The 18,830-nt window shown below is 41.4% G+C and overlaps 1 protein-coding gene across 3 annotated transcripts in view; it reads right to left on the minus strand.

The window, feature by feature from the left end:
• Window positions 1-18,830, minus strand: part of LOC100749304 — a 57,379-nt gene that overhangs the window by 20,356 nt on the left and 18,193 nt on the right. The window lies entirely within an intron of this gene.

The following is an 18,830-nucleotide window of genomic DNA, read 5'->3' on the forward strand; positions in this document are numbered from 1 at the left end:
CGGCTATCCCGGGTTTTCTCTTGCTCCTCTCACCAGGTGGTCTCCACAGTCGGGACGCGCCACTACCAACCGAATTCCAGCGCCTGCTGTACCACTACCATCTGCAATTCAAAACAACTACAATCGAATCGTTTCCACTCGTTCGCGAGAAAGCAGCCCTCTCAAACGTTCGACTAGTTCGTACGTTCAACGCGGTTAAAGTAATCTCGGGTTAGCTGTGTCACGCGATTCGCTTCGTCGTTGATTACCAACACCTCGAGTCAAGTGGTACCGCGACTAAAACGCGATTCTTTTGCTGATTTAGCGCAAGCTGAATAGGTAGACAGACTTCAGGTGGTTTGACGAAACACGCGAACAATTCGCATTGCTGCGTGTATACCCGTAAGTATCAGGACACCTACCTACTCGTCACATTTACCTGAACCGATTCGAACGGAATAACAAATTTACGAAAGGAACCATAGGAAGACAAATATAGCGAAAAGCATCCGATTTGCGGTACTTGGTATCGATATCGATATTATTTCAGAAAGAATATAATAAATCGCATCTATTTTCTTCTTGTTTTATAGAGAGTGTATTTTGAAATATATGAGCGAGGATGGATTATCGAAACAGAGCAGTTTACTGCTTGACAAATTGTTTCTTGATAGCTTCCAAGTTGATAAAAACGTATCGGCAAAATGTATTCGTTACGAAATATCGTGGGTTTTAAAGTTTTAAGCTTGCAAATTCCTTTCCAGTTGAAATGACATGCAATTAGAGCGACGGTATACGCAACGATAGTATTTCGAGAGTTCGAGTCTAAAGAGGGTTAAACACAACGAGGCGCGTTTCTTTCTGTTCGTTGACTTCCGATACTAAAGTCCAAGCTGTCCGATTGCCCGAGATCGTCTCTTTGGCCCCATCCACGGCCATTTCCATCGTTTTTTTCACGACGAGGAAACACGACCGCGCACGAGACGCGTTTTAAAAGCTCGGATTTATTCGAGGACTTTTCTAATTGCTTCCCACCGATGAAAACTGTTGCCCCGGGCATGCAGATTGACCCGCGCCTCTTTGTTATCGCGATTCTTTTTCATCGTATTCCGTCGTCTACGCTGACAGCCGGTTCTCGGCCACTTTGGAAAGCGAAAAATTCCTTTCCCATCGTTATTTTTGCCAACACTAGCGAAATGGATATCGCCGTTCCACAGAATATCGTCAAGTTGTCGGTCGAAGCCGTAACATTTTTTTTACGGCGCTCCGCTAGCACTGTCGCTCGTACGTCGATGTATCGAGCCGAAGATCAGAATTCATGAATTTTATCTCGACTTTGGCTACCTCGTGAATTTCCAAACATCGTCCCATCGAGACTTTTTCTCAGATGTACGACGTGACGCATACGCAACGAGTACGTGAGCACTAGTTCGCTTCGTATTAACCGATGCCTAAAGCTTACCAACGATAAGTACGCGAATTAACGCGTACGAATTAATAGCAAACTAACGATCGAAAGTAACTGCGTCTTATTTTCTTACATAATCCACGGATATGTATCGTACGAAGTTGAAATAGTTTGTTTAACGATCAGCGCTACTGCAATGGTAAACTCAAATTGCACGATTCGTCCAAGCGTTCATCGATTAAATATTATTGTTAGAATCAATCTATGGAGTTTCCATCGATCTCGAAACATTTCCCTGCCTTGTCTATAGCCAAGTATAATATCGAGAACAACCATACATCGTTCCCAACAAGTACGTACGCACGTATACCATTCGTGGCTGGAAAGTTGGCTAGGATTTCAGGTCGGATCGCTTTATAGCGTAATAGCAGCAGCTTTCCTGACACAGTCTCAAAAATAAGGCACACATATTTTCGTTAGAGGGCGAAATGTTCACATTTACAAGTCGAACGAAGAGCCAGCAAAATACGTCTCTTAGCCCCGCGTGTCATCCTGCTAGCCAACTTTCCAGCCACGCGTAGTAGATAATGGGGCTTCCCTTCCTTCCCCACCTTTCGTTTCTCGTCCCTTTATTTCCTTTCTTCTTTAGTTCGTCCTCTTCTCTTTCGCCTCCCGCTTTCCCGCCCTCTCGTCGTTTGTTTTCCGTCTTTCTCGTCCCCTTTCCCTTCCCCTCTGTTTCTGCTTCCTTCCTTTCCACCTTCTACGCTTCCGCCCACGCTTTTACCTTTATCCCGTCCTTCCTGTTCCTTTCCCTTTCTCTTCGTACACTCTGTTTTCCTCTCACCCCTTCTATATTCACCATTTCCCTCTTGCCTCCTTTGTTCTCCAGTGGCGGCCGACGAGCAACATAAATATTTATTTATTGCGTGTACATACGGCGACGGATGTGTACAGGGGAAAATGCTCGTTCGTAAATTCGACTAATCGAAGAGTTTCGTTTCCGTTATATGTCTGTAAGATTCAAGAAATACATTCCTTCTTGAATTTACCTACGGATATAGAATGACATTGGAATTTTTATTTCGCGCTACAATTACGGATCCTGTTGATTCTTATGGATTACAGTTTAATGAGAAAAGTACGTTGAAACTGACGTAAAAGAAGCTTCCCTCTGCCTCTACGCTCGCTCGCTATCCTATACACAACGATTAATTTTTGTCGGCAAGTCTAGCGATGATTAAAAATATGTGTTGCAAAATGTGGAGTATACGAAACGCGGCTCTGCAAAAACAGTTCGATGACTCAGGTAATTGAATATGCATCGAACCGACGAAGAAACTATGATTAAGCTGTTCGTGCTACTGCCTAGTATCTCGGCGGGAAACAATTCGTGGTATAAATGCGATCATATAAAATTATATCTCGTTTTTCCTCTCCGAAGGAAACGAAATGACGCAATGTCGTACTCACCGTGTGTACGATGTGTTTTGTGTCGCTCGTGGAACGTAAAGGACGTCTACGGGGACGAAATCTCGATACCAGCCGAACGAGATCGATTCTCTCGCTCGGAAAGTTGGTCTTTTATTCGAAAAGTACATATAACGGCTCCTTTTTCCTACCTTCGCAATTTCGTATTGCAACAGTCGTAAAACATTTCGTCTTCTAAAAGGAGAAAAATATTTACCAATATCCTATCGATTCGGGGCCAATCAAACGACGTTCCGACGAAGGAAAGCTTCTCTAAATTGTCAATTTGAAAGAGGCTGAAGAAGAAAACGAAGGGATAACAATCGTCATTCGTATTGCTCGGTTTTATTATACATCGAGAGCTTAAATTCCCGACAGAAATGTAGTGGGCAGGTCAAGAATAACGCAACTACGTCAGAGGGTCCAGTTTTTAGACAAATCGAGTTCCGCCTATTTCCACAACAAGCTGTTTAAAATTTCAATGTATCTGTACGTCTCTGTAGCCGATATCGTGTCTATTGATTTGGCAACTAAGTGATTGCGGATTTTGTCATTAGGTGGTACTGCCATTAGGTGGTACTGACAAAATCCGCAATCACTTAGTTGCCAACCCAATACATCCACGTGTTCCTAACACGTTGATTGTCGCGTCACCCATATTCGGCTGACAGAAAAGTTTCTGGTCGGGCAGTGTCACTCGTATTCGGGTGACGCTTATTCGACTACTTGCGAAGGATTGTCGTAATTGTTTGAAAAGATATTGCACAGAAAGTTATAAAAGTAATACGAAAATGGTTTATTAAGAAAATTATTTAGAACGTAAAACTTTGAAGCATTCTATCAAAGCTGAGGTTGGTCGGACAATTTGGACAATGAGTTGTTGTTTTCTTTAAATTCTCTCGTGTCTTTGGTCGGTCCGTTCGACGTCTTTATCCGCATAACATAGTTTGCATGCGCGTCTAATGCTTCTTCCGGAATCATTTTTCCGAACGATGATATTATGCCGACTCCGTCGAAGACAAGGATTTTCTGTATTTTCAGACAACCCTAATAATTTTGCAGCTAATAATTCTCTAAATCTTCTAATAGTTACATCCTTCCTTGTTGCAATTTTGTAAACCGTCAAAGCGTTTACAACAGAAATTCCCAGAAGAAGTTGAATGCCAAGTTTTCGATACTATTTGATTCCTTTTCTAATTGTGGCGATGTAGCTGCACATGAGCTAGAGGACAATTCGAATCATGTTGTTGTTTTGCCTCGGAGTATCAACACCGTTAGGACATACGTAACGTAATAATAAATAAACTCTGTCAAATAAAGAGAAATTTAAACTTTCCGCTACTTCCTTGACCAGTAAATAAATAAACGCGATCGTAAGCCGAACAGTTTTTCAGTCTCGGTCTCGAGCGATCTAATTAGCGATCTATACACAATCTTTAGCGAATCTACTAAATCTGTTATTTAGCGAATTTATTAAATATTTTTAAATACATTTGATGATTTCAACAGCGAGTTATCTCGTCATTTAAACCTCACGACCAACCGTGCTCTACAGTGGCATAAGAAATCATTTGGTCAGTATAATCTATACCACAAATCCCTGAAGGATGGATTTTATTGAAAACACGCGCGGCAGTCAACGTGCTAACGCGTCGATGCGTAACACGGCGCAACGTATCTCGCAAATGGAGAATTGTAAAAAAATTGAGCGAAATAACGCGGGTTCCAGCTCGATACAGGATCTCCAAGGATTAGAATCAATGGATCGGTGAAATCCGTAACTCGCGACGATCGACTCGGTGGTCAGATAAACGGTAACGAAGCCACAGGACAAAACTGGGAAAAAAGGAAAACGCGGTGGAAATTGCACGATTCGATAGATTCTCTCTTTCCGATGTTTTGCATAAGATTAATCCGAGCTGCCGTTTCTCTCGGAGGCTTGCACCGCTTCGTGACGAATAGCTATTATTCTGCCTTCAACGTCTCCCGACCAAACTAGAGCCCAGCCCAGACTACGAGTTATCTATCGATTGCGCGATTCTACCGCGTCTACATTGTACAGAGCTTTATTCCGTGCTACGCGTTACTTCTCACGTGACCGAGCACGCAAATCATCCCTCTCTGTGGGTTTGCGTGGATCGCGAGCTACCCTCTGCTCGTCGCTTTCTTCCGTACGCAACTTTGTTCCACGCTCGTGTTAACTACAACTCGAAAACCTGTCCAATTTTGCCAAGCTGAGATACAGCTGAGAAACTTCGATATACGTTAGCGTGCTGAAGTATGTCTTTAGGCACCTGCTGCAATTCGATCAAAAGATTGATATCTTTCCTATATTTTCAACGTCGTGGTAGAGCAACGTTTATCTACTGTTAATTTCGTTCCTTGCTTTTTCATATAATCTACGTCGAATTGCTTTGCAATGTTTCATTTGGAACAGGCAATATGTCTATTCTGCGTCGCTCGAGTTCTATATTTATGCGTAATACACGGTTCATACTATATGAACTTTTTATAAACTTTTTGCAAACGCGGCTAGAATCTCATTATTATTCACAATTATCCACAATTATCAATTAGATTTAATAAGTCTCGATATCCAGGTAATGTTCATGACGACTATTCGTGCTATATACTATTCTTTTTTTTTCTTTTTTTTTTTTACTAGATACACGTATATTCGCAGTAAATGTCTCGTAACTTCTCTATATATTGCGAGATTGGTCTCAACAATAAAATTTTAAAACGTTCCACGTAATACTCGTAATATATTCATAAAACCTTCTTATGGCAGGCGTACGAGCACTGCCGTGAACAACTGTACATTTTATACATTCGCAACGATCTCGGAGCGTCCAAATATCGATGCGCGTTAACAGGCAAAATAGAATTTTCATTATGCTTGAAACGTCTACAACGTCAACCGACTGACCGGCTGATTTCATTTCCGATATCGTAGACGGCTTACTTAAATCGTTGCACGTCCCGGGTAAGCAATAACTTCCGCTCAGCCGTCCTTTCTATTTAGCGGAATTCATTTTCCTACGTCGTCGCGAAGTAAAAGAGAGACAAGGTAAGGAAGAAAAAGGAAAAGGCCTTGTCATTTGCATAGCAACTGTACTTAATGGCATCTTCCGAAGGAAAATGCCTTTGAAATTCGTTGCTTCTCCACGGGGAAATTAACGATACGCTACTTGACTATCGTCCAGACGATTCCACGCAAAGTACCAGTGATTCGGAGCTCTGTCTCTGCTCGAATTCGGCCGGCAGCGTTCGCGACGCAGTTAGGCGCCGTTTTGCATTTTGCGTAGCGCGCAAATTCTCGCGTGACCAAGCACGCAAATAGACGTATTTCTGTAGCACGGCTGGCTATTGGCCGGCACGTTACTCTCATAAAACGTGGCCATTATATCGCCGCGGATCTGCCGACTCGTCAAACAACTTTTCGTAGATCGAAAATTCGCCTCGCGTTTCGAAACGACTCGTAGGAAAAAAACGACGTAACGAGTTAGATAAAAATCTCCGACGCGATTGCCAGTTGATATCGTTTCTATTCTTTCTAGCGGATTTGTGGCAGTGTAATTTCAGTGTCTCGATCGTACTAAGAACGATAGTTGCGAACGAAGAAAATCAATTCGCGATAGCATCATTTTCTAAAGACGATGTTCCATATTTATGAAACACTAAACTCGTGTAAACGAGTTTTAGTAGTTGCATGCGAAACACGGCGAAATCTGTGTTTCGACAATTACGTTATATAAATTGAACACAGTCAGCGTGAAACGCGTGAAACTCGTCATCGGGATTTCCTACTTTTTGCTGCTGGCGGCTGGATAAATGGACGCGCGTTATGAAAAGATCGACTTCAGACACCAGGCTCTCCCTTCGATTTTGTGTGCCGCATTGAACGTAAAAAAAAAAGAAAGAAAGAGAGAAAAGAAGGAGATATAAATACATGGCATCACTAGACTATTACCGCTTTTTGCCATAAAGTTATTTTAAGTGAACGAGGCATGAGCAGATCGTTTGAAGTCGAACGGTACGTACGACGCTTTTGTAAATGGAAATCAGCCTCTTGCCACGAAAATGATACGAAGGTAATCGAGGCGATAATCTACAGAAAACAATGGACGTTACACGTCTCGTTAAGTAAAATTCAGTCGAATCGCTTCTGTGCTTTTGTCCCGTTACTGGATGTTGCGTGTCGTTTCACTGGAGAATTTCTGCGCGAGGGAGATCTCGATACGCGTCCGCAAGGTCACCTCGAAATCTACGAAAATCGTGTTACGCAAGAAGATATACATTGTGTAGCTTGCGACGAGTAGATCAAAAGAGAAGATATACAAATGCGAGATTTTCCCACAATCGTTTCACGTTCGTTCGAAACTCGCGTACGAGCTCCTTTCCGAAGGACAGTTTTTTAGAAACCCGAGCGTCCAGACGTTCGAACAAATCCAACGAACTGGAATTGCGACGAGTGACAGTCGTGAAAATTTCGAAGGCAGAAAAGAGCGTCCTAAATTTCGTGGGCTGCGTTTCACGACCGAATGAAAAAGCGTTAAAAAACGGTACCCTTTTTTTTCATTTCGACAAAAGACCACCTGTTGCCACGTAACAGGTGATGCATCGATATAGAATCAGCCGTGCGATTACTTTAATTTTCATTAACGAGTTTTTTCCTCCTGGTATTCGCCGATAACCGCAATTTGCCAAGAACGGGTTTCCTTTGTGTTTTCTCGTGACAGTTTGAGAATACGATTGCGTAAAAGATTGCGATAGAAGGAAACGTACACTGCCGATCGTAAGTATCAGGACACGAGTCCTGCGACACTCAAATCGAATGCGTTTTACTACATTTATTTTCTATTTATTTCTTATTTCACGCGTATCTTACACGTGCGATATCGGCTAAAGTAAAATTTGTTTGAGTTTCTTTAATGAACAGGTGCTTCGATATTTGTGGTTGGATTGGATCTACGAAGAAACGATGTTATCATACGTCCTCTTCCACTATTTCCCTGTTATTTTAGCAGAGAAATTAACCGTGATTATGTAAATTTCTTTGATTTCTATTTGATTCGCGTGAAAATATTGCTCGATTTCCAGCAGACATCCGGAAAGACGTGGCCGATCTTCGAGATCAAAATTTTCTTTTCAGTTCACTTTGTGTAAGCAAAAGACATTTTAGCCACTTTTTATCGTGTTCACGAAACGTTCGCAAGACAAAAAATTGCGAAGCACGTGGACGTAACGCGACGCGAACTTTGTTGGACAATTCGTAGAAGATGGAAAGAAGTTGCGAATGTTCGCAGAAATCTAAGTTCTCGCATGTTAGCCGGTCAGCCGCTGTGACGTCTCACGTGCCGCACGCGATATGCAATGGACGATACTACTTTTTCACGGCCGAACTAATGCGCGATGATATCGTGTAAAACGAAGAAGCTTTGCCAGCGGACCAAACGTTCTCGCTTTACTCCGAGTCTTCTTTCAAGAGAACCTCTAACGCCCGCGGCTACGTTAACCCATTTTTCACAGAATTCAAACACGCTGCGTCCCGTTACGTGCGACTCTGTCGCTAAGCTACAGCCGGAACCTTTAATCTTTCCGAGACATCACTGGGAAACACGGTTTCTGTTTACCTTGCGAATCGAACAACGAGAGAAAAACAAAAAACAAATTAGGCACAAGCGTCTAAATACAGCCCTTAGATGAAAAATATCGCAGCGAACGCGTTAGGTCTACGAATATCTTTAACCTGTTAACTGGGAAGTTTAGTTTGAGAAGTCTTTTACGGGGTGCGTAATTGAAATCAAGCAACGACGAGTATACAAGTGGAACGCAGGGCAAATGATGGTAATTATAAATTTTACGAAAAAAGCAAAGCAAAAAGAGGAAGAATTACATTTTTTATTGAATAAAAAATTAACGATTCGTCGCTGAAGCAGGTATTGTTATTAAACATTTTAAAATTGCCAAAAAATAATACAGTGAAGTAGACGAAACGAAGAAACAATACGCGGTAAAGTACGGGAAACAATTCGGGGAATAGGCAATATACGCGGTAAAATGGGGATACGTTGGGGAAAATAATCGATTCAATTCAGAAAAAGCGATACGTTGTACGATACCACGATACGATATACCAAAGAGAATAATCAAATAATCCAACTTTTTTTTTAAAACACATAATAGATTTACTGCAAGTATAAAACGAACGTACCATAAATAAATTCCGTGCATGTTACTTTTTACTAAAATTTTCTATAGTAAATGACAATTTTTTATTTCACACGACGAGTATACGCGTCAACCACATCGAAATAAAGTTTTCGGTCGACGTGTATACGAACTCAGTTAAACCGGTTAACGCGTAACGCCAGCGAAACCTGTCCTTTAGGCGTAAAAAATGAGGAGAGTCGAACGAAACGGAGTGTCGAATTCGGTTCGACGTAGGATCGCAGGAAGTTAATACGAAAAGTAACGAAACATTGAATCGTAACTGTTACGAGACTAACGTACTGGTACGATACAACTCGAAAGAAGAATTATTACAGAAAGAAGATTAAATTATTCTAATTTTCCTGGAACTACCGAGATTCATTTTGCCATATAGAATCTCGTTAGTAACGGAGCTACGTATTCCGTTTGAAAAATTAGACCTAATTAAAATGTATACTTTGATCATAAACTTAAGTGAGTCATAGCGCGTGCTATGGCGTTCATTCTCAAAAGAAGAGTCCGCCTCGAAAGAAACTTGAATCAGCATTGAGTCATCCGTGACAAAACGCAGTTTTCAACTTTGCACGTGCACGTGCGTCATCAAGGTGTTAATCCGACTGAGAAAAAGGTAAACTTCGAGAAAGAAGTTTCTGGTAGTCGCGCGAAAAATCCTAACCAAGTGTGCGTTTATAACCTCCAAGTGCCACGAGTACTTCTTCTTTCCACTTATCCAAAATTAGGCGATTGCGGTTGGTAATAAGCTTCCCAGGCTCGTGGAGACTAAACGCGTTATTCGACAGCTCGCAGCACCGCCTACTCTTGTGTTTTTTCTTCCCTCGTTTGAAAGCGTACGCCGAACTTGGCGTCCTGCCTTTTCCTAACTTTTGAATCAACCTTACGGTTCCGTGAAATCTCCTGATGTCCATCGAGTAAGAACTTGGAGAGAAAAAAAAAAAGAAAGAAAAAGAGTGTCGCAGCTTCTAAGGATTCCAAACTCGTAGTCGGCGAACTCAAAGGACCTACGGCTTAGAATAAACGACAGCGTAATAAAATACAGAGCTGCTTTATCTCGGAACTTTTGACAACGGACGTCCCATAGATTCTATTGAAAACGAAATGTTGAATTCGAGATCCAGCGAGTCACAGTTCGCGCTTACGTTTTTATCTAACGTCAGAGTATGGTCAGGAGCAATTGAGGTCATTCGAGGCATACGATAATCGACTGGGAAACTACAAACTAGGTAACAACGATAGCGTTAGAAGAATTATTCTTGAAAATTTACCTAAAAATTTACTCTTATTTGCGCTTGTTATTATCTCTTTAAGATACGCGAGCTTACCAGCACGAAGGATATTTTTTCTAAGAATCGAGTAGCGATCGGTTTTTTTTAGACCGAAGCGGCCACAGCTCCACTTTTCAATAATTCGTGTAAATCGATGAAAACTTACTAAAAAATCAAGTACAGATGATCCTAACACCTCGTATCCCGAGTCGTGGCGTGAATCATTTCTTCGAGATGGGAATACTCGGTGAATAAAAGCAGCGCGTTGAGCGACAAGGCCATGGAACGGTATAAAGCGTTAAGCAACGAAATAAAAAGAAAAAGAAAGACAAGAGAGAGGCGAAATGCGTGCGGGGTTAAAAGTGGAGACATTGTGTCGTTAAATATCACGTTGGAAAACGTTTGCATTGGGGATATTCGGAGACAAAACGAAACCCGAGGCAGGATATACAGATATCGTAATGGCAGGACCGGATGAATGGTAGACAAGAAACACCATAGAAAGCTCGGACAATAGTTGTCCCTTTGAAAAGCGAAGGACAGTCACGTGGAATCAACGGTGGCAATTTCGATGAAATTTTCGTTGCTCCGAGCGACGTACGTTTTCTGTTGAATTTTATGAATTTCACGTTGGCAGATTCCGCTAATTGGGGCAAACGGTATTTTGAAAACGGACGGTCAAATTATTCTCTAATTATGCCAAACAATTTACAACACTAAAATCGCGTTATTCCTTTTACCGATTGAATTTGCCAATAATGTTACAAGTAATTTGGAATAGCGGCACGAAGCTTTTCTTTATTTCTAATTGCGTGGTTTATCGTTTGTTTACGATCAATTGCTCCAAGAGAATTCCCAGTACCTTCGATCGCGTGATAGCGCGATCAAAAACTTGCTACCGTTTTCGTGTACTCGATTAAGGCGCGAACGATCGACAAGAGATTATTTTACACGCGAAAATGAACCGAGAATGTGAAAGAAAATATTTTTCTAGGACGCTTAGATACGGACAAGCAGATGGAACGAAAAATCTCGTATCGCGTGTTTTATCGCTCGAGGAAAAGGCAAAACCATCGTTGAGAAAGCCGAAAGCTTTGAAAGAAGAAAATATCTCGGTGTTCGTCCTCTTCGACATGGACAAAAGTCTAAATTACGTTTTCATTTCGGTAAAACACGATTCGTGGTCGCTTAAAGGAGATTTAATTAAATTCCAAGCTAGGAATATAATGCGGGAAAATTTCAATTTCTCCCATGAGACCCGCGAAGAAGACGTCCCCGTGAGAGGCCTTTGTTCTTCTTGCCTCGCGTTAGAACGTATTTCGAGAACGTCGTTTCATCGGTCACCGGATCATGCCCGCCTCTCTTCTCGCTTTTTAGATATAAAATTTAACGGCAGAAGAGATCGATAGTTGTTCCATCGAGCCGGTCGCTTCGTTTCTAATTCCTCGAAGAAGCCGCGTCGATGTGCTTTCGCTGTCTTCCTTAAGCGAAGAGCCGGGATGCGGAATTAGATTTCCATTCCGTCGAGAAACTTGAATCCCGGCCGAGAAACTCCAGTGCTGCAGCGTCGTGCTACAACTGGAAAAAAACTTGCCGGAGAATAATTAAGAGAAACTCAAAGATCTTATTTCGATTCGGTTTCGTTTCGGCTCGCTAACAAGTGGCCGTGTATCCAATCAATTTGAACGATATAATAAAGAAGTAAACAAATTCGATAATTAGTTGGACCGGTTTCGTTCAATAGCCAAATCGATAATTAATTTCACGTTACCAAAACTGCTGCTCTGTTTGGTTGCGGAGTTACGCGTGTATTTGCCGTATCGAACGTTTCAACGTTTCAACAGACTGAATTTAATTAATCGATCAAATTTTGCTCATAGAATGTTCGCTTATAGAAAATCTAGAAACCGCTTCAATCCATGTTCTTTACAAATTGGAATAATTACCGCGTTTAAAAGAGCATAAAACCTTCCAACTAATTAATTTCTTTGCTTCTAAGATTCTCGTTTATATTCGATCTGGGAAACTGGAACGAACCCTGTGTCAAATTTTTGTTTACGAGTCGCGATAATTATCAACTACGTTTAAGCGAATACAAACTTTTAAACCGCTTAATCTCTTTGGCCATAAGTTCTCGTCTAAATTTTATCCGGTGCGAACTAGCACGGCCCCTTATCGAACCAATTTTGTTTGTAAATCGAGGCGATCAACCATGTTTCAAAGAACAAAAAATTGTTAATCTATTTGCCCTTTTGCTTGCAGGATTCTCGGTTGAATTCGACGAAGGGAACGCGCGTATTATAGAAGACGAATCGATTCGAGCGGAAGGTCGAGGTAATCTCGCCTCTTTCGGCCCTTAGAACGAGCAAACTACTTGGCCGCTCAGTGAAGAAACAACGAGCCGAGAAAGCAGCAAAGAAACATTATTACGAGCATATGCAAATACCGCAAGAAGAATTAAACCACAGTTACAATCATCGAGGTGCATCGAGACGATTCGAGCTTGCGTTAGCTTATAAAGTCCTCGAGTGTTACATCGTTCCCCGTTTTATCATGCAAATGAACCATCAACGGCGAAGAACAGGATAAATCCTGAAGACGAGCGACACTGCATACACCTAAATCCGAAATGTTATTCGACCGGCTTAAACACGCTTCCATTTGGTTATCGTCACGTCTACCTACTATCAAGTACTTTGACTCCTCTTATCGAATTAATTCTTCGAACTGACGTTGGAAGTTATTTCAGACGTGTAGTTAACACAGTACAGCTTGCAAAAATATTTCAACGGTTATCGTGTACAATTTTTCTGAATACGTTACTCGTGTGTCGTGCAAAACGGTAATTATTTAAAAGTTTACGCTCTGCAGTTTTGTTTTATTTTTTCTTTTTTTTTTTGCGAATCTCTGGGAAGCTAAGAGAGCCCGACACTATCGTGAAAGTCGTTTGAAATCGAGTTTTGCGACGTATTAAAAAATCGTCGAAATCGGTGTCGAGAGTAAACTTTCAACGAATAATTATCTACGTAACTTTTCGAAATTTCCCGAACACCGCGTAGACAATTTTTATTAATGTTAATTACGGTCCTTTCTATACGTCTCTTTACGCGATATTACGACGCGCTTTAATCAAAGGTGCAGAACTCTTAACTCTTCGGAGTAACCGAGACTGGTTTCTCCACCTCCTTGATACTCTTCTCGAAACCTTTGCTGTTTGTTGTCGGGTTTCAATTTCATCGACGACGTCGCATCACGCTTCTATATATCGGCCACGCTTAATATATCATCCGGTGTACATATGTACTTTTCTTTGCTTATACGTATCTTCCGCAAGTGTGACGAGACTATCGTATCACGGTTATATTAGTAAAATTCCTAAACGGAAAATGTAAAGCCGTAAGTCCGCCGTAAGCCGATAACCGAGGACTATGTGCAATAATGTAAAATTCCAAATAAATCTGACAACGTATGTACGATAATGTACATAGAAACTACAGGATATCTAACGTGAGAATACATAGTGGCACGTAATTCGTGGTAAAACCGTGGTACACTTAGTGCAAGCAAGAGATTCGATGGCTCGAAAGAAGACGACAATGAAAAATAATAAAATTGCTCTATTTTCCAGTTCCAATGGAATGATTTTGTTTCATCGTGGAACTTAATCGCGAACTCGTTGGGTTTCCAACTTGACGAAGTTGGCCATCAAAAGGCAGGGTGCATCCCCTTTAATCGTACAGCATCTGTGAGCGGGAATCTATGGGCGATCGAGTAGCCGCATGTTAGGAACAAGGGTTATTATAAAAACGTGAACGACGGAAGTATATTCCTGGATGACCTGCGCACATTTAGCCAATCAATCGGTCGCGTAATCTTCAACGAGATAAGCTTCACACCTTGACCGTTAACGTCCCTCTTCCACGCGAGAGCCATATCTTTTAAGCTACTTTAGTTCTTCTTTGTAAACTTGATAAAAAAAAAAAAAACAAACAAACTGTCTACTTGTGTTGTGTCTTTGGTTAGATAAAGTTTCGCAGAAAATTGGAGAGAAGCGAGTTCGAATTACGCATTCGGTTGGTTATTCGTACAACACTTTGAAATTTCTAAAGGAAATGTTCAAAGTTCGATATAAGTAGCCTAATTCCGAACCTTATTCATCATGATTAAACTAAGCGACGAAAATAAACGACGTTTCGCGCTTGATATCTTACGAACTTGAACAGGTTTCGCGTAGTTTACTTTGGAAGACCTCTAATTTAAGATCGGGCGAATCGCGAGAGCTGATTTACGTAATTCCGCCAATTTGTATAGACCTGCTCGTTATCTCGCCGAATAAGTCGCTTTACCTAGACGAAACTGGATCTTAAAGGATTCGCGTGCACACGTAGTACAATACATCGAGACACATTACGATACACGTATCGACTTCTAAGTTCCATGAAACCGCGTAATCTGTCGTCTAACGTTAACGTCGATGTACACTTTCGTATCTGACTCTTATTCAACGCCAGCGTTATCATTAGGCAGCGGATATATTTATGCAAATGTATATTTTCACGAAGATAATTGGAAAAAACGGAATCCAGATAGAGAATTGTTATTTTACGTGTCAAGTAACTCTACTAACTGTTGCTAATTCTGTCTGCGCTTATATTATCGCTGTGAAACGTTATCTGGAAAGGCTTCAACATCGACGAACAGGTAATTAAGTCCGAAGATTCCATTCTCACGTAGCTTGAGCGTAACCCGGTGCACGTTTCATGCATCGTTACCACGTGCACTTTGATCTGCTATTCGTTTAGGAGCATTTCTCGCGTACCATTTTTCGCCGTGTGACATGCATGGTTCGTTGATATCGCGGTCGTGTTATTATACGCACGTGCTGCACGAGCAAGAAATCAAGCGCGACGTTGACATTGATGTCGGCGTTGAGGTTGCCAGCCACGTGATGTGCAATAACTTTGCAAATAGACGAAACAATATTGGCCACAGCGCACAACTGAAATGTCTCTCTGTAAATACACATCGTCAGGGACTTTGGAATAGAAAGAATTTTCCTCCATAACAGACTACGATATTCGTCGAAGCGATATCGACAAATTTTCAACGATGATTATTAATATTCAGTTGGTTACCAGCCGTCGTATCTATCGGTCGGTATCTTTGTTTTCCTGTTCGTTTTACGTTTGCGTCACGTTAAGTTCTCAACCATCGTAAACACGACTCTAATTCGTAAGAAGCTACCCGAGGTCTGCCAAGTACAGCAGGTTCGAAACCAAACGATCGCTCAGCCGATATCTACACCTGCGTTAACCTACGCCTCTGCAACCATGCACCGAGTCTACCCCAGCAAAGAAGTAGCAATTATCGCCGATAGCATCGAAGGAACATCTATAACGGATTACGCGTGTGCCATTGCGAAGCTTTCTAGCAAATCTGCTATTCGTTTCGTTTCTCGTATATCGAACGATCGTGTATGCGTGTATCTGGACAGTAGACAATCCGCTCTTCAACTTCTCTGCAAACACTCGACGATCGTTGTCAAGGACACTATCGTTGGCATAAGACCTTTAATTTCTTCGTCGAAAAGAATTATCTTTTCCGGCGTATCACCGTCTATCCCTAACGAGTACATCGAGAAATTCCTAGCAGACAGTGATATTAAAGCCACGTCGAAGCTCAGCTACCTCAGAGCGATTATTCGAGAGCCTGGATTCGATCATGTTCTAAGCTTCAGGAGGCAAATTTACATCGACGCAGGCGACGTGGCAAAAATTCCTGAATCCTTTGTAATCTATCACGACGATATACGCTATCGCATTTTTTTATCTATCGAGAAAGTTGCTCGCTCTCTTTGCAAAAGGCAAGGCCACGTAACCAAACGATGCTATATCAACGACAAATCTACAGAAACTATCGTCGGTAATACGATACGATCGAACGACGATGCTTCAACTACCAAGGTTATCGATAGTGACACGAAAAATAACTGTATTAACGACGACGACGATACTTGTACGAAGAACACTGTCGTAAACAGTCTCGTAGAAACAGTTCTAAAAAGTATCAAAGAGAGATTAAAGAATTCTAGTTACAAAAGATGCCTATCGGAATTATCTCGGACACCTTCTCTGTCCGCCGTGAAAAATATTAACGGCGAAGCATGTAATACCGAGCATCGTATCACCGCTAAAAGTAGAAAACTTACCAACGACCACGCTAATAAGAAACCTAAACGCAGTCAGTCGTTAAACAGGACAATAGGAAAAATCGACGACACGCTGAAACTAGCTAAACCAGCGTTCGACAAAGCGGAGAACAATTTCGTATTGAGCTATAACCAATTTCAGAGTTTCCTGGAAAACACGTTTGGTATAGAAAATCCAGTTGCCATCGCCAAGGAATACAATGTTGATATCAAAGCATTAACAGACATGATCAAAACTGTATACCCTCTATTGATAGATAGGAGCATAAAAAACAGATTACATCGGCTCAAAAGGAAACTGGAGAAGGAACATTGCGAAACTCTGATCCGTGAACCTGTACACAACGTACAAACGAAGCTCCTTCAGATTGGTTGTTTGATACCGACAGCGATATGCTGTACGGCTAAAAATTCTCCAATGGAATGTAAATGAATTCTACCATCGTCGTTACGACCAGAGCAAAACCCCTGGAAACCCGAGCCGGAAGGACGCGTGTAGAAAAAACTCCACAGCATCGTATACAGCCGACATCAACGAAGAATGTTTTTTTTTTTTTTAACGAGCACCTATTTACCGGAAACGCCATCAAGATCGTTGACATCAAGTTGTATCGAACAGACTTAGAATTTGTTGTGTCAGACTCGCACATGCATATCTGAAAATCTAATCTGCGGCGTGTGAAATTATCGTCAAGCATATCCTTTTAAATTGTTCTAAATACGATTACTTTCGCGACAAATGTCGTTTGCAAAACTTTGCCTCAGAGCGGCTGTCGTATCGAGCCAATATCTCTGTGATAAAAATCAAGTTTCGAGAGTTTTTTTCTTTAAATATATCGTCATTTAGCGAAATCTAACTAGTAAAGCTCACTCTGGTCGCATCGTCGTCGCTAATAGCCGCATAGGTGCGATTGATGCGACGTTAAAAGCTACATAAAAAAGAAAATTAATGCTTCGATATTAACGATACACGGTAGACCTGCGTGAAACTGTAATAGATGATTCATGGCGTTTCACCGAAGATACGTGTTTTATCGAAACATTTTCCTATAGCGCTATGTTACCGACGCGATAAGTAACAACGAATTAGTTGGTTTCGTGATTAATCGCGTATCTCGACTCGATCGCAAGGTTGGACGTCGAATTAGCGCGCCTCTGACGACGAACGAACGCAACGAACAGTCTGTTGAAATCGTGGATAAAGGAATATACTAAAATCAGACGGAAGGAGCCACCATTTCGTAGATTCGAGTTTTCTATGGATGTTGCGGCAGCATTGCAAGAACGTCGAGTAAATGGCTTTACTCGAAGAATAAACAGGGCCGATGGTGGGAAACGCTCGAACGAATTTCACATGCAATTTAGCGAAACGAGTTAAAACCGGGAGGAAGTAAAACGCGCGCCAGAACGGTCAGAGAACGCGTTTCGCGCTACGAGCAAAGATAAAATGTGCCACGGAGTGAAATATTTAATACGGTTGGGATGGCGAGGTAGCGGCGAAAGAATAACACGCGCGATATCGATCCGTCTTAAAGTGTAATTAAACTTTGTTCCGTTTTTATCCTAGTCTCGATCACACGTCAACCAAATACACATCTGCCTACTATCTAATGCACGTATTGCGCCACTTTCACAACACCACCACGATACACGGTGTGTTCGAAAACACTGACATCACACCGTGTACTTACATCGACGGTCACAGTTTTCCGTGAGGGATATATATATATAGCTTTTACTCGTCGGAAGGAAACAAGTGTGTAAACAACGTTAATGTTCTCAGTTGTAATTATAATGATTCAATGTAGTATATACAATCAGACACGAAAATCTACATGCACTCTTCAAATGTGAGATACGTCTATCTATCTTTCCATGTAGAGTCACTGTTTTATGCGACGCCCTGCATAGTCCATAATTTTTCTAATATTGCATTTATATATGCATGTTTGTAGAGGATAGTTGTATGGTTTGTTGTTTACAAAACGAGATAACTCGTTGTTGAAAACCGTCAAGTATATTTTAAAATAATAAATAAATACAGATAATGTTAAGACGCTAGCGGATTAGCTAAAGACAGTGTATAATCGTTAATATAATCGCTGATAACTCGTTGATAACTCAAATTGATTCGCACGACTGACTGATAACTAAAACTCTTACGGTCGCGTTCGTTTATTTATACTGGCCGGGGGAAAGCCGGAAAATTTGAATTCGAGTTTGCTTAACAGTTGCACGTAGCGGCCACATTGTTTTACCCGGTATTTAT

This window comes from Bombus impatiens, unplaced genomic scaffold, assembly GCF_000188095.3.
Source record: "Bombus impatiens unplaced genomic scaffold, BIMP_2.2 scf_1112, whole genome shotgun sequence".
Lineage (NCBI taxonomy): Eukaryota > Metazoa > Arthropoda > Insecta > Hymenoptera > Apidae > Bombus > Bombus impatiens.